This window comes from Carcharodon carcharias, chromosome 3, assembly GCF_017639515.1.
Source record: "Carcharodon carcharias isolate sCarCar2 chromosome 3, sCarCar2.pri, whole genome shotgun sequence".
Classification (NCBI taxonomy): Eukaryota; Metazoa; Chordata; class Chondrichthyes; order Lamniformes; family Lamnidae; genus Carcharodon; species Carcharodon carcharias.
This window is the reverse complement of record NC_054469.1, coordinates 54,219,110-54,233,020: the sequence shown is the minus strand read 5'-3', so window position 1 is coordinate 54,233,020 and position 13,911 is coordinate 54,219,110. Positions and strand designations below refer to the sequence as shown.

The 13,911-nt window shown below is 45.0% G+C and overlaps 1 protein-coding gene across 1 annotated transcript in view; it reads left to right on the top strand.

The window, feature by feature from the left end:
• The first annotated feature begins 6,214 nt into the window (after window positions 1-6,214).
• LOC121275646 (patched domain-containing protein 3-like) overlaps window positions 6,215-13,911 on the top strand; it is an 82,146-nt gene continuing 74,449 nt past the window's right edge. Inside the window, exon 1 of the mRNA XM_041183152.1 lies at window positions 6,215-6,365. The gene's annotated coding sequence lies outside the window, so the exon portion shown is untranslated. The remainder of the gene's footprint in view (window positions 6,366-13,911) is intronic.

Below are 13,911 nucleotides of genomic sequence, written 5' to 3'. Positions count from 1 at the left end.
GTGTCTTCTGCTCTGGGGTCCCCCCATTCCGATCTTGGCCCTGTCATGCCAATTATGGGCAAGCTTTTCCAGCATAAAGACAGATGGATTGACTGTGAGCACTGTAGATGAAAGGGCAGTTCATAAGCATGCATGCCTGCTGTGTGTGCTCAGCCCTCTCAGTAAAGGGTTAAGACCCTGTTTGTGCAGGATCTAACATAAGATGGGGATCATAAAGTGGCAGGCAGACATGCAGTTGGTGATATCCCATCTGCTGCTGGTGCATGATGTCCCTGTGGACTCTAATCCTTTAGACCCCCAGATGCCCTTATGAGATTGAGAGTTTGGAGTGAGTAAAAGGTTCACTTACCCTGGCAGAGCACATCATTCATCCTTTCCTGTACTGCAGGGCGGACCTTTGTTGGGCATTGACGCTGACTTCCCTGGTGACCTCTTCCCAGGCTGACGTGGTCAAGAGTGTGACCATCCTGCTTCCGACCCTTGGAAAGAGAATCTGCCATCCACCTGTACAGCCTGGAGGAAAATCCCTAGGGGTGACTTGCTGAACCGTGGTGCAAGTGGTTTGTTTCTTTTTGGGGACATTGCTTTACTCGCTGCAACAACACCTGACCTGCATTGAGTGAATGTATGTGCCATTTAAATATGGCGCCAGGACCTTTGACTCCATGAGGTAATGAAAGGGCAGATGAATCACTGCCTGCCTGCCTGCCATGAGATTCAACAAGCTCCTTGCTGATGCATAATTAATGAGCTGAAAAGTGAAAGATCTGGTGCAAAAATCTGCCCCGCCGCCCAGTGGGAATCACACCATCTTCCCTGTTCGCCGCCGCACTTCGTCTCCAGAATGGAAAATTCCACCCCACGTTTGGAGTACTGTGTACAGTTTTGGTTTCCTTTTTTTAAGAAAGGATATAATTGCATTAGAGGCAGTTCAGAATCACAGAATCTCACAGTGCAGAAGAGGCTCTTCGGCTCATCGAGCCTGCACCGACGCGTGAGAAATACCTGACCTACCTACCTAACCCTAATTACCAGCACTTGGCCCATAGCCTTGAATGTTATGACATGCCAAGTGCTCATCCAGCTACTTTTTTAAAGGATGTGAGGCAACCCGTCTCCATCACTCTCCCAGGCAATGCATTCCAGACCGTCACCACCCTCTGGGTAAAAAAGTTTTTCCTCACGTCCCCCCTAAACTTCCTGCCCCTCACCTTGAACTTATGCCCCCTCGTGACTGACCCTTCAACTAAGGGGAACAGCTGCTCCCTATTCACCGTGTCCAAGCCCCTCATAATCTTGTACAACTCAATCAGGTCGCCCCTCAGTCTTTTCTGCTCCAACGAAAACAACCCAAGTCTATCCAACCTCTCTTCATATCTTAAATGTTTCATCCCAGGCAACATCCTGGTGAATCTCCTCTGTACTCCCTCCAGTACTCCCTTCAGAGAAGGTACACCCGACTAATTCCTGGGATGAAGGGGTTGTCTTACGAGGAAAGGTTGAACCTGTATCCATTGGAATTTGGAAGAATAAAAAGGTGATATTATTGAACTATATAAGATCCTGAAGGGACTTGACAGAGTGGATGCTGAAAGAATGTTTCTCCTTATGAGAGGGACTAGAACTAGGGGACACAGTTTAAAGATAAGATGCCTCCCATTTAAGACAAATGAGAATTTTTGTCTGAGGTTCATGAGCCTATGGAATTCTCTTCCCCAGAGATCAGTGGAGGCAGGGTCATTCAATATTGTTAAGACTGACTTAGATTCTTAATTTTAGCAATGGATTAAAAGGGTATAGGGGGTACTCGGGAAAGTAAAGTTGAAACCACAATCAGATCAACCATGATTTTATCAAATGGCAGAGCAGGCTTGAGGGGCCAAATGGCCTAATACTGCTTCTAAATCATATGCTTGTATACCTTGATCGATTTGATGGAGTCCTTCAGCATGTCCCAGTGAGAGTCTTGTGTACTGTAGTGGTCTGCTGTGCACTGCACAACCTGGCGCTGCAGGGAAAAGCATTGAGCAAGAGCTTCATGTGAATTGTGATGCTTCCTTCAGTAATGAGGACATGGAGGAAGCTCCTGACCGGGCAATGCAAGATGAGGACCACAGTGATCACCAGGCAAGGCACAACGAGATATGCATGAAGGGAGCTCTGGAGTTGCTAATACATAGATGTTTCATATGACCCTTACAAGCTGTTGGATCCATACCAGTAAATTCTTACCTTCATGCAGATTTGCTGTTGCTGCCTTCATTTCCATTCTATCAACAGAACCCAGGTGCACATTATACAGCAGCAAGGGTGAAGTGTTGACTGCATGTGGCTTCAACTCTTGTGACCAGCCCCTTGAGGGAGCTAGGATGATGGTGAAGTCCCATAGGGCAGCAAGAATTGGGAGGAGATGTAATGCAACATACATTAATCCTTTATTAAGCAGCACAACAAACAAGAGGCGTAATATTTAGATACTTTCACCAGTTAACCCCCCAAGTGCAGCTAGGTGATCTTCTTAAATTTCTTTTTTTATTCATTCATGGGATGTGGGGGTTACTGGCTAGACCAGCATTTATTATCCATCCCTAATTGCCCTCTTTCTTACCGTGCTCCTATGTAGTGCTCCCCCTGTGCTTGCAGCTGAATTGGAAGCAGGATGCTGACCTTGCCTCCCTGTTGCTTGGGATGATTTATCTTTCACCCTCTAGTTACCTGAAGCCTCAAGGGCCCTGGCATGCGGAGGAACTCCTACAGAGTGTAGGGTCCTTCTCTGTTTTTGTGACTACTTGAGGCACTGGTGTCAATGGCAGATGGGGCTGAGGAGCCACTGGCCACATCAGGAGGGCCGGGAAAGGAGTCCCCAGATGCAGAAGGCAGCTGCTGCTTCTCACATCTAAGGCATACTTCTACCTCCCTGCTGACCTGAAGTGAGAGAACATGGCAGAGACTCTAGGCACCTTGTCACACTCCCTTGCCACTTGCTGCATAGTGCTCATGGTCAAGGCAAGCGTAAACAGGTCTGACTGCATCACTGGCATCCACTAAGTGTTATGCTGGTTCATGCTCTCCATGAGGGTCGCCAGACTCCCATTGGAGGAAGCCAGTGCACATTGCCACAGACATGGCAGCACTCATGGCCTGGATGGACCATTGTCTGTGCTTAGGTGTGCATAGCCTTTGGAAACTCTGCTAGATGTTCCCTTGCCTCACTCTGCTGCTGCAGCACTTGTCATGTTGCTGACTCCTCCGTCTTCAGAGGTGGCTGGCTGTTCCCTGGTCTCTCCAGCTCTCTGCTCTTCGGCTTTACCCTGAACTGCGTGAGAGAATAGATAGAGTGAAGGGTTATGGGCTTCCCATTGTGTAATTCCAACTATCTCTACTGTGGACCTCCATGTGTCTAGTGGTGGACATATGAACACCATGCTTTGTGTATGCCAAATGCACCCTTGTGCCCCTATAATTGTCCACTCTGTCTCCTGGGTGGGCACTCCTGTGCCGCAATCAGGAATGGGCGGCTGCTGTGCTGTCCTGCAACTTCTAACACCTCCTTCGTGGAGGTCAGGATGGACAGAAATGATACGACTTTGATAGGTCTGCCTTGGATCGTACGGGCAGTCTTCTCCTGCAGGCTCAAAGATTACCACTGTTTGTCTCCCCATGGAGGCAAGCACAATGCCTATGCTGTTGGCAATGTTCCATGATGGGGGGAGGGGGGGTGCACATAAATGCCTCCTCCTTGTGGCCACACTTGAGGGATCTTGTGGATGTCAACAGTGACAGAGGAGTGTCACCCACCAAAATGCAGCTATGCCTCTGGCATATGCTGCTGCCTGATTCTTTTGCCACTGACTGGGTGGTCATTCCCTCTCCTCCAAACACATCCTCTTTCATTGCCACATGCTTGGCCCAAAGAGAAATTAGGTGTGGCATACTCACTTTGGCAGATCGACTGTGGTCATTGATGCACTTGTGGCATTGTGTTCAGGTGGTGAAGTCACGACTGCTGACCTCTTCTGCAATCTCCGCCTGTGCTTGCTTGGTTAGGCAGGCAGATCTCCTCCTCCCATTCCTAGCGAACAAGACTTCCTGCCATGTCCTTGCAGCCTGGAGGTGAGCCTGCAGAGAGGTATTGCTGAACCGTGGGGCCACCCAAGGTCTTCCTTCTGCCATTCTAGCTGTAGGTTTCCTTACGTTTCTCAGCTTTCCAGGCAAGCAGATGGTGCCTGTTAAGGGCAGTGCTGGCAGCCCTTTTAATATCTGCCATATTTCTGCCACCTCGCAAGCTGCTTTTGCACTCAACGGTCAGTGCCAACTCCTCCCCACTGTGAATTGGCCGGCAATCAGAAGATTGCCTTTGGCCGATCCCTGTCCAAACAGAAGTGGCACCCACTTCCGCCCCCAACGTAGGGACCTGTGACCTAGCTGTTAGCATTATAACTGTTTCCAAATGTAGAAATTAGCTAGTTGATTCAATTTTTATTTAAAGTTTTGCAATAACTACTTAAGATTTATGTAAAGTTTTAATTTTTAAAATCTTGCCTGCTCTTTTTTCGTGCTTTTCCAGGGAGTGGGTGGCAATATCTTGCAAGTTTCATCATTGCCCATATGCATGAGGCACCAGCCATCCTCCAGCTTCTTTCCTGAATTACATGTTTCACATTTCACTTTTATATCAGGACAGAAACTAAATGCCAAAATATTACTTATACTTATTTTCACTTGAGCATATCAACTCTTTTTTTTGTGCAACTAAAATTAAATCTAAAATAGATTACAGAAGATAAGCCATTTGGCTGTGAGGAAGAAGGTCTAGGTCACTCATCCGAGAGTCCTATCAGATGAATAAGCTATTCTATAGCTTTGGACTGTTGCTGTATTTGGGATGTCATTTGCTATCAGTACCGCTAATATACCTTCTCTGATTCTAGGTCAGTGCGTATGGCATGTTTTATTAGAACTAATATCATAGCAGTGTGGCTGTAGCTACCTCACATGGACTGCAGCAGTTCAAGGAAACAGCTCACCACCACCTTCTCAGGAGCAATTAGGGACCGGCAACAAATGCTGGTCTTGTGATGCTAACATCCCATGATCGAGTAAAAAAGTTTTCAAATGAGGTAGTAATAAGTGGTGTAAGACAATTTATTTGTCATGTGAAGATATGCTTTGCTATAACTAGTGTTCCTGTTTTTAGATATTAAAGACAAAGGTCAGATTTAATGTTGTTAAATGTGACTTGTCTCTAAGAAATATAAAACTGGTCATTGCCTGTTTAGAGTAACATATTTTTCATGAAAAACCTAAGCATTTATATGTTGAACATATCTTCAGGCTAATTCTGACATCCTATTGGGTCATAGTTTCCAATTGCTACAACAGCCTTTAGTTCAGTTATTACTACTGATACCTCTAACCTTCATAAATATGCACCTTAAAAGGATATACCTATCTTCAAATAGTGTAGCATTGATACTTTGTCTGAGATTTAGTTGCACTGAACAAGCTACAGTACAAATTTTTATTGAATGCCAGTGAAAATGCTGTGTTAACTTTTGCCTGAGATTTTGAATCCAAGTTGACAATTTCCAATTTTATTCAAAATGACCAGGGACAATCTTTTAAAATTATCATTCATGATATACATGTACCTATACTATTATGAAACATTGGGATCTTTTACATCCACCTAAACCTGATGCAGTTTCATTTTAATGTCTGTCCTGAAGATGACACCTCTATACTCCCATCAAGGACAGCCTAGATTATGTGCCAAAGTCCTTGAAGTAGGGCTTGAAACCTCAACCACATGACTCTAGGGCAAGTGCCCTGGTTCTGTTTTATGTTCTCAGTTTGCTTTTTCCATGTTATTTTTATACCACACCCCCACACCCCACCCCATTCTCCCAAAAGACATTTGTTTCAGCAAAAATGAAAGTAAAAGACAAGTTGCAGATCTGAAACCGACAGATGGAAACTGAAGAATAGATAGATGATGTAAAGTAGGAGGCTTATCTGGCGCATAAACACTGGCATAGGCCTGTTGGGCTTAAATATCTGGTTTGGTGCTGTAAATTCTACATAGTTCTATATAACCTTGCTCCTCGTGTTTTTTTTTCTTCTCTGGTCTGTTTTATTCACTTCCCTCTCTTCATTAATTTAAATATTCTCCTATGGCTCTCTTCTATAGCCTTATTTAACATGACAAGACTTCAAAAGCAGAGCAAGAGGGGAGAGACCGGCGAGAGTTGAAACGAGGTACAATAGGGGAAGAGACCAGTGAGAGCTGAAAAGATGCTGGGTCAAGCCTGTGAACTGACCACGTTCTGAAAAGAAAATCAAAGTCTGATGTCACAGGGAAACAGGTAAGTGATTGGTTTGTGAGTATTTTGCTTGTTTTTCTTTGAAAACTCATGTAATTTAGTGATTGTAAGTTTTCATTAGCACTAGCCCTAATCCTAAGGCTTGCTAGCAGTAGTAAAGCTTATTGGGAGTAGTAGGGTCTATTAATTATAAATTAATTTTAAAAATACCGAATTAATTAACACATAATAAAGATGACAGGGCAGGTGGTGAGTTGCGATTGAAGAATGTGGGAGCTCCTGGACACCAGTCTAATCCAGGGCAGACACATCTGTGGTAAACGTCAGAGTCATTGAGCTAGAGGTCGAGCTGCAGACACTGCATTGCATCAGGGAGGGAGAAAGTTACCTGGACACTTTGTACCAGGCAGCGCTCATGCTCTTTAGGATGGTGTCTTCTGATTTGGTCAGTGTTCAGGAACAGGAGGGTGTGACTGAGTGAGGCAGGTATGGGGACCCAAAAAGCAGAAATCGAGGAACCTCAACCCTTGCAATTTCCAAAGGTTCATGGCTCTTGCAGTTCTGTATGGATGAAAGCAAGAGCTACAAGGCGGATGAGCGAACTGACCATGGCACTGTGGTATAGGAAGCTATTCAAGTCGGCGGGGAGTTAATAGCAGTATTAGGGGACATTATGGCCAGAAGGGTTAACACAGTTCTCTATAGATGAGAGCGAGAGTCCAGACAGCTGTGTTGCCTACCAGGTGACAGGATTCAGGATATCTGCTTGGGATTGGAGAGGAACTTGCAATGGGAGGGGGAAGATCCAGCTGTTGTGGACATCAAAGGCATAGATAGGACTGGGAAAGAGTTTCAGCTTGGGGATTATGAGCAGATAGGGGCTAAATTAAGAAGCAGAACCTCAATAGTAATAATATCCTGGGTTATTACCTGAGCCATGAGCAAATTGGGATAGGGTAAATAAGACTAGAGATGAATGCTCGGCGCGAAAACTGGTGTGGGAGAAATGGGTTTTGATTCATGATGCACTGGCACCAGTATTGGGGAAAGTGGGAGCTGTGCCATTGGAATGGTCTTCACCTGAACCGTGCTGGGATCAGTGTTCTGGCAAGTCATATAACTAGGGTGATAGAGAGGACTTTAAGTAAATAGTAGGGGGAATAGAGCATACGAGAGGAGATGTAGTAAATTGAAGGGAAGCAATAAGGTAATAGAGCACGGTGGCGATATGGGTAATGATAACCAGAGTGTGGCAGGAAGGGACAGAGTACAAACTTAAGAGTGCACGAACAATATGGCCAAAGATTGCAGAAGTACTAAAAGACAGAGTTAAAGGCTCTATATCTGAATGCACACAACATTCATAACAACATAACAGATAGAAAATATAAATGAAGTGATAGTCATTACAGAGACATGCTGTATCTACATTGTTCCTTGTTTAACCCCCCTTGAAGACTCTTTGCATCGACATCCCACATTCCCTCTTGTCAGGGCAACAGCAGCAGGGGATGCAATGACTTTGCTGCATACTCTGTGCAGCCATTATTCTCAGAGGTCAGATCCTGGTGAGCTGCAAGTAATGGATTGCATGATGTGTGCTTAACCCGAACTCTCAAATGCTGGCCAATGCTTAAGCATCCTCATGTTGGAATATTCAGTGATCATAATGCTGATAATATGAGAGAAGTGGCTCCCCAGGAGTGCATTAATGGACTTTAATGTGGGAGCAAATTCCACGCCCTTAAATGCTAATAACCATTGAAGCATCTAAGCAGCAAGATGAGAATCCAGGAAACTTCCAACAGTGCAAGTGAACAAGTGCCAAAAATCTGCACAATAGTTGGAGACCTGTGCCACCTATGTCACTTCATTTCCTGTTACTAAGCCTATGTGCAGCCCCAATAACCACAACTGAGGTGGAGGCAGCCTGCTGACTGTTATGCTCTATTGATTGTGATGAATTTGGGCATCCTCTGATGACCCGAGCCCTGGAGGGGCCCCGGCCTGCTAAAGGTCTCTTGGACAGCTGCAGGTCCACCTGCCTTTGCCTGACCTTGGGGCGATGGGGTCACTGGCAGAGGGGTGGTTGAGTGGCAAGGCAACCTTGGAGTGTCTTGGGATGAAGCCCCCAGGGTGCTTTGGTGGTGCTCCACCTCCTCCCTGTGGGTGCCTGATGGTGCCTCCCTGACTCCTTGAGGGGAAAGGGCACCTGGAGGGGGGTTCGAGGTACCCTGTCCCCCTCTCGCCTAGCCACTGCTGCACTGCGCCCATGGCTAGATCGACGGTGTACAGGTCCAAGCGCATATCCAGCAGCCACTGCATGTTCTGCTGGATGTTCGTCTTCAAGGCAGCCATCACTCTTTCCATGGAGGCGGCTAAGCAGTCACATGCCAGAGCCATAACAACAGACAATAGTCAGCCTTCAGCCTAGTCTGCTCATGGCCTCTGCCTGATGTTCCCCTGCCTATCTCTGCATCCCTAACATTTCTCATATGGTTGACCCCAGAGTCTCATCATCTGCATGGGGCTGAGTAGGGGCCTGGTCTCCAGCGGTCCTCCGAATTCAGAGGCCTCAGCTGTCTCGGTCAGATGTAAATCCGTGTCTTTGATGTGCTTACCAGATTGTGACCCTGATCATACTTTAGAATATGTATCCACTGAGGTAACTCTGTCTGTGCTATTGGAGTGTGCAGGTGAACAGCGTGATAGTGTATCCCTGAGGATTCTGAATCACCATCCATTCAGGTGGTGATGGAGGCTGAGCTGCAGCTGGGGTTGGACTGCTTTCTTTTCCTCCCCTTTGTTTTCTTGCTGGTACCTGGAGTGAAGAAGAGAAATATTTACTGGATGCTTAAGTAGGCTTCCATGTCTCTTTCTCGATGCATCTGACAACTGCAGACTGGAGGCATCCACTGGCTTTCTGAGGGAGTCCTGTCTTGCCTTCGATGCAGGCATGGTCCTGCTCCTCCCCGGCTAGTTATGTGGCCTCCTCCATTTAGGTGGTGAGGACTCAAATTTCTGGCCACAGGCAGCCTTCCTGCTCCCTACTGTTGTGATCATTTTTGTTCTGCAGACAGAGAAGGATTGAGAGTCGTCCAAATGCGTGCATGAGCAATTCAAGAATCCTCCCTAATAATGATTAACAAGTACAATGTCTTGCACCTGATAGAAAGTTGACAGCATGAAGTGACTGTCCCGTATTCAATGCACATGTTCCATCTGCTGCTGAGCCTTGCAACCCAACTCCTGCTTGATAGCCCTCTGCACTCACATACGTACATTGCCTGATGCCATTATGAGTGTCATTTTGCAATGAGTAGACAGTGCCACTTACTGAGGGAGCGCAGCAGATCGTTCATCCTTTTCCTGCACTGCAGACCGTATCTGGAGAGGGTCCATGTGTGCTAACCTCCACTGGATCATATGGGAGGGACTTCTGCTGCCACCTCTGGGAAACAGGACACCCTGCCTTTCCTGGACGGCCTGGACGAGAAACTGCAGGGAGACATCCTTGAGCCATAGTGCCACATGTCTGCTGTGTGACATTCTGCTATCTGCAACAGGTCGTCTCTGCTGGAACAACAGCCAGACTGATTGTCTGGGTGGTTAAAAGCTCAATGGCTGTCTGAGTGCCCATTAAATATGACGCCAGGACCCTCGACCCAATGAGGTAAGGGCGGGGATGGTAACTTCTGCCCACCGCCACCACAAGATTTGACGTACTCCTTGTGCATGTGTATGTAATGAGCTGACCAGCGCGAGATAACAGGGAGCCAGTTGTCCCGCCCCCAAGCAGAAATCACTCTTATTTCCGCCCAAGACCCAATGTGTACACCAGAATGGAATATTCCATTCTATTTATTCACAGAATGTAATTATAATGAGAATTTCCCTTTAACTGTCAATTTACAAAGCAACTAAGAAACTTAATAAGTTTGTAATTAATACAGCTGGAGAAAAACAGAACTTAGTTACATTATCATTTTTTTGACTAACAACTGTGGAGTAAAGGGTTAACTCTAATGATAGCTACTCAGCATGTGCATAAGGAGCTGTGTCAGGGTGATGTCACTCGCTGAGAGCAGATGAGTATGAAGCACCTTATAGAGTTGCTCCTTATCGATGCACCTTGTGATCCATGTGTAAAAGTTGAATCTGATTGTACTTTTGAGATGGTGATTTTGAAATGTTTTGGAATGTTCTTCCAGATATTTTATGAATAAAGTATATTTTTCAAAAAAAAACCTTAGAGAGTTGCTCCAGCTATGTCTTAGCCTTTCTTATTCTTTGTAAATAGTTAGCATGTAAATAAATGTATTTTCAACAAAAGTCATTGCCTCAAGCAAGATCTCCTCTTCTAGAGTAAGAAGCTAACGATCACTAAGGTAAAACCACAATTACAGCAGGTGACATCAGTGACTACACCCACAGAGAAACAGTAGGAAACGGTTGGAAATACCTCAAGTGAAACCTCGCACATTGCAGCTCAGTGGGTGAAAGACTTCAAGACAAACCCAGCAACCACACTAGAGATGACAAAATAATGATTAATGCTCTGGCAAGACAAGTGCAGGAAAAGATAACAACGAATCAGGGTGAGAAATGGCTACTACTTTGCCCCTACTAGAATCATTTCAAAATATGGAGGGCCCCAGACAGGCTAAGCAACAGCAAAATTGGTGAAGACATTTTAACCTGTATCGCAAAACCTTAGGTCTTGCCAAAAAAACGAACAGAGCTCAAGTTAACACTTTGCTATATGTTATTGGGAACATAGCAGATGATGTGCTGACCAGACAAGAGGTGCACGAAGAGACAGCCACCTACGAGGATGTCTTTGGAGCCTTTGACTCATATACTTGTCTTTGTAAAAATATTGTCATTGAGGGGGTGAAATTTAATCGGTGCAGTGAAAAACAGGGTGAAGGGATTGACTCATTCATAATGACTTGTACTGCCTAGGTGAAAATTGAGAGTATGGAACACTTAAAAGCTGACCTGATCAGAGATAGTCGTTAATTTTTTGGATGACTTCTTACAATCTCGAGAAGATTTAAATTTAAGCAAAGCTGAACAACTGGCCTGACAGACCAAAGAGTGGAGGCAGAATAAAACTTTTATCAGAGATATGAGGGAAATTTCCCAAAAGTCATTCAATTTGTGGGTTGTTAAACCAAGAGTATCACAAGGCAGTAACCAGGGCAATGCCTGAAAAGGTGCCAGCCACCATTTTCCAATGTCCCTGCTGTGATGGGAAGGTTCACAGGTGGGAAGAATGCCCTGCTTGAATTGTGCAGTGCCATGGCTATGGCAAGTTAGGCCACTTTAAAGTGATGTGCTGTTCCAAGAAAGCTGCGTTTGTAAGACTGAAACAGAATTCTGCTAAAGGACCCTCCATTCCAGAAATGCAAGACTTTGACAGCCAAGAAATCATCTTCCTAGAAGAAATAACAGAAAATAAAAACTAGTATTGGAGTGCTGACATTTATGAATTCGAGCTGGACATGGGAGCTGGTGTCTCATGTTATCTGACGGATTTTCATGGCTGAATAAATTGACACTGCAACCATCCTAAATTCAACTCCAAGAACCAAAGGACGATATTGTAGATCTTTAACTTCTCTTTGGGGACAGGCTAGAAGAAGTGGTAACAGGATGGACCAAGAATGATGATAACCACCTGCAAGAAGACATTCTAGACCCTAATTTGCTCTTTCAGGAAAGAGTGAAAGAGAATGAAGCTGCAGAGGCAGATGGTCTGTAGGAAGAAGAGGTCCTGGACCTTACTACACCCTTTGATTCCACTGCCAATGATCATGTAGTCTTTTACTCTTTTGAGGAGAATTACCCTTTTGTTGAAAAGGTAAAGAGGTGAATTTGTCTGAGGCCACCGACATGCAACAACAATTGCAAGCAGCCAGCAAAAAGCTATCCAGGAAGAATTAGACACTTAACATTCACTATGGGTGTGATCCAATTTGGAGCTAAGGGGTTATTAATCTGTAAGAATGTAAGTTAGCACTTGGATCTCATCAGCAAGCCATGGTAACACTCAAGCTTCTTTTCGGTAAAGAAGCAGCTTGTACAGCTGATGAGTACCTTAGAAAAATTTAAAGTTGAGCTTGAAAATACTAAAATTGAGTACGAGTTGGAGAAATCTAACTGCGTAAAAGAGAAAGCTGAACTAAAACCGCAGCTTTTAGCAGTCGCACAGCACTCCAAGCCACAGAGAGGGATTTACAAAATAGGAATGTCGCAACAAAAGGAAGTGAACATATTGCAGTATAGGAGTGTATAAATGCTATACTCCATCTAAGGTAATAGCCACAGAATCAGACGAAAGAGTTGGCTGCAGAGCAACAACTGAACAAGTATTGGCACTAGCGGCCTTTCTTATTACTACTCAGACTGTTGTAGTAAAAACACCCGAAGCTGATGTTGAACTTTCAAGCAAGTCTGCAAACCAGAGTACTATGCAGGAACTTCCTGTGGATCCTGGTCCTGAAGTTTATTCCATTGATAGTGCAATCCTACTTTCTGCAGCTGACCCCAAGATCTCATTGTCTGCAGTGGATCAGCCTCACTCTGAAGCAAGCATGGAAGAGATACCATGACCTATAGAAAGAGAAATTTCTACTCTAAGAGTGGTAAGGAAGTCCTTCTTTCCTCATCTCCAACAGTGTCTTCAGGATGTTCTTTTCGTCTACCAGATTCATTCCTTGCTCAGGTATCGATTGCTTCTCTTGTTGTCACAGCAGCTGTGAATGATGCAGCTACAAAGATCTTCATAGGAGCTGAAAGTGCTTCATTTTGTCAAGCCAGGATATTTACCCTTCTGCAATGCACACCGGGGAGAGGGAGAATTTCAGTCCATTGTCTTCCTTTCAAGGAGTTGTGATCGTTGGAGCCCTGGAGGGCTCTCTTGAATCAGTTTTTCCTTGATTAGTCTGCATCTGAGCCTTCTGCAGCAGAACCACAAACAGATCAACCATGATCTTATTGAATGGCTGAGCAGGCTCGAGGGGCTGAATGGCCTACTTCTGCTTCTATTTCATATGCTCGTATATAATTGGAATATGATCACACTGTCGGGCGAGCTGGCACTTATGGCATCCTATCACCCTAATGTATTTCCTGCACACTTGTACCCTATGATCACCACATATAGGCATCTCTCCCTTGGACACCAAACTACATGTAGTGCCAGTATCTGAGCTGGTACGGGTGAGATCCAGTGATGCTAACTCATTAGGAAGATTGGCCTCCTTTTCTTCAAGTGACAGTTATATTCACATCTTCAGTAGCTGAAAGAAAAGAATAAAAAGGCAGAGCAAAAAAAGATAAGTGGTGTGGTGAAACTTCTACAATTAGTCATGGAGAGTGTGAGATAGAAGCAATAAGGGGAAAGTAGGAAAAGGTGTGAAGATCCCACAACATTTCCTTCAGTGTTGCCAGTTGCCATGATCACAATCTGTGCCTGCCTGTGATGGCCAGCACTGTTTCTTTGAAGTGGAATGGTGTTCTCATCTGTTGGTAGTATGCTTTCTGGAGTTGTTCATGATTTTCTCCCACAAGAAAGATGGTA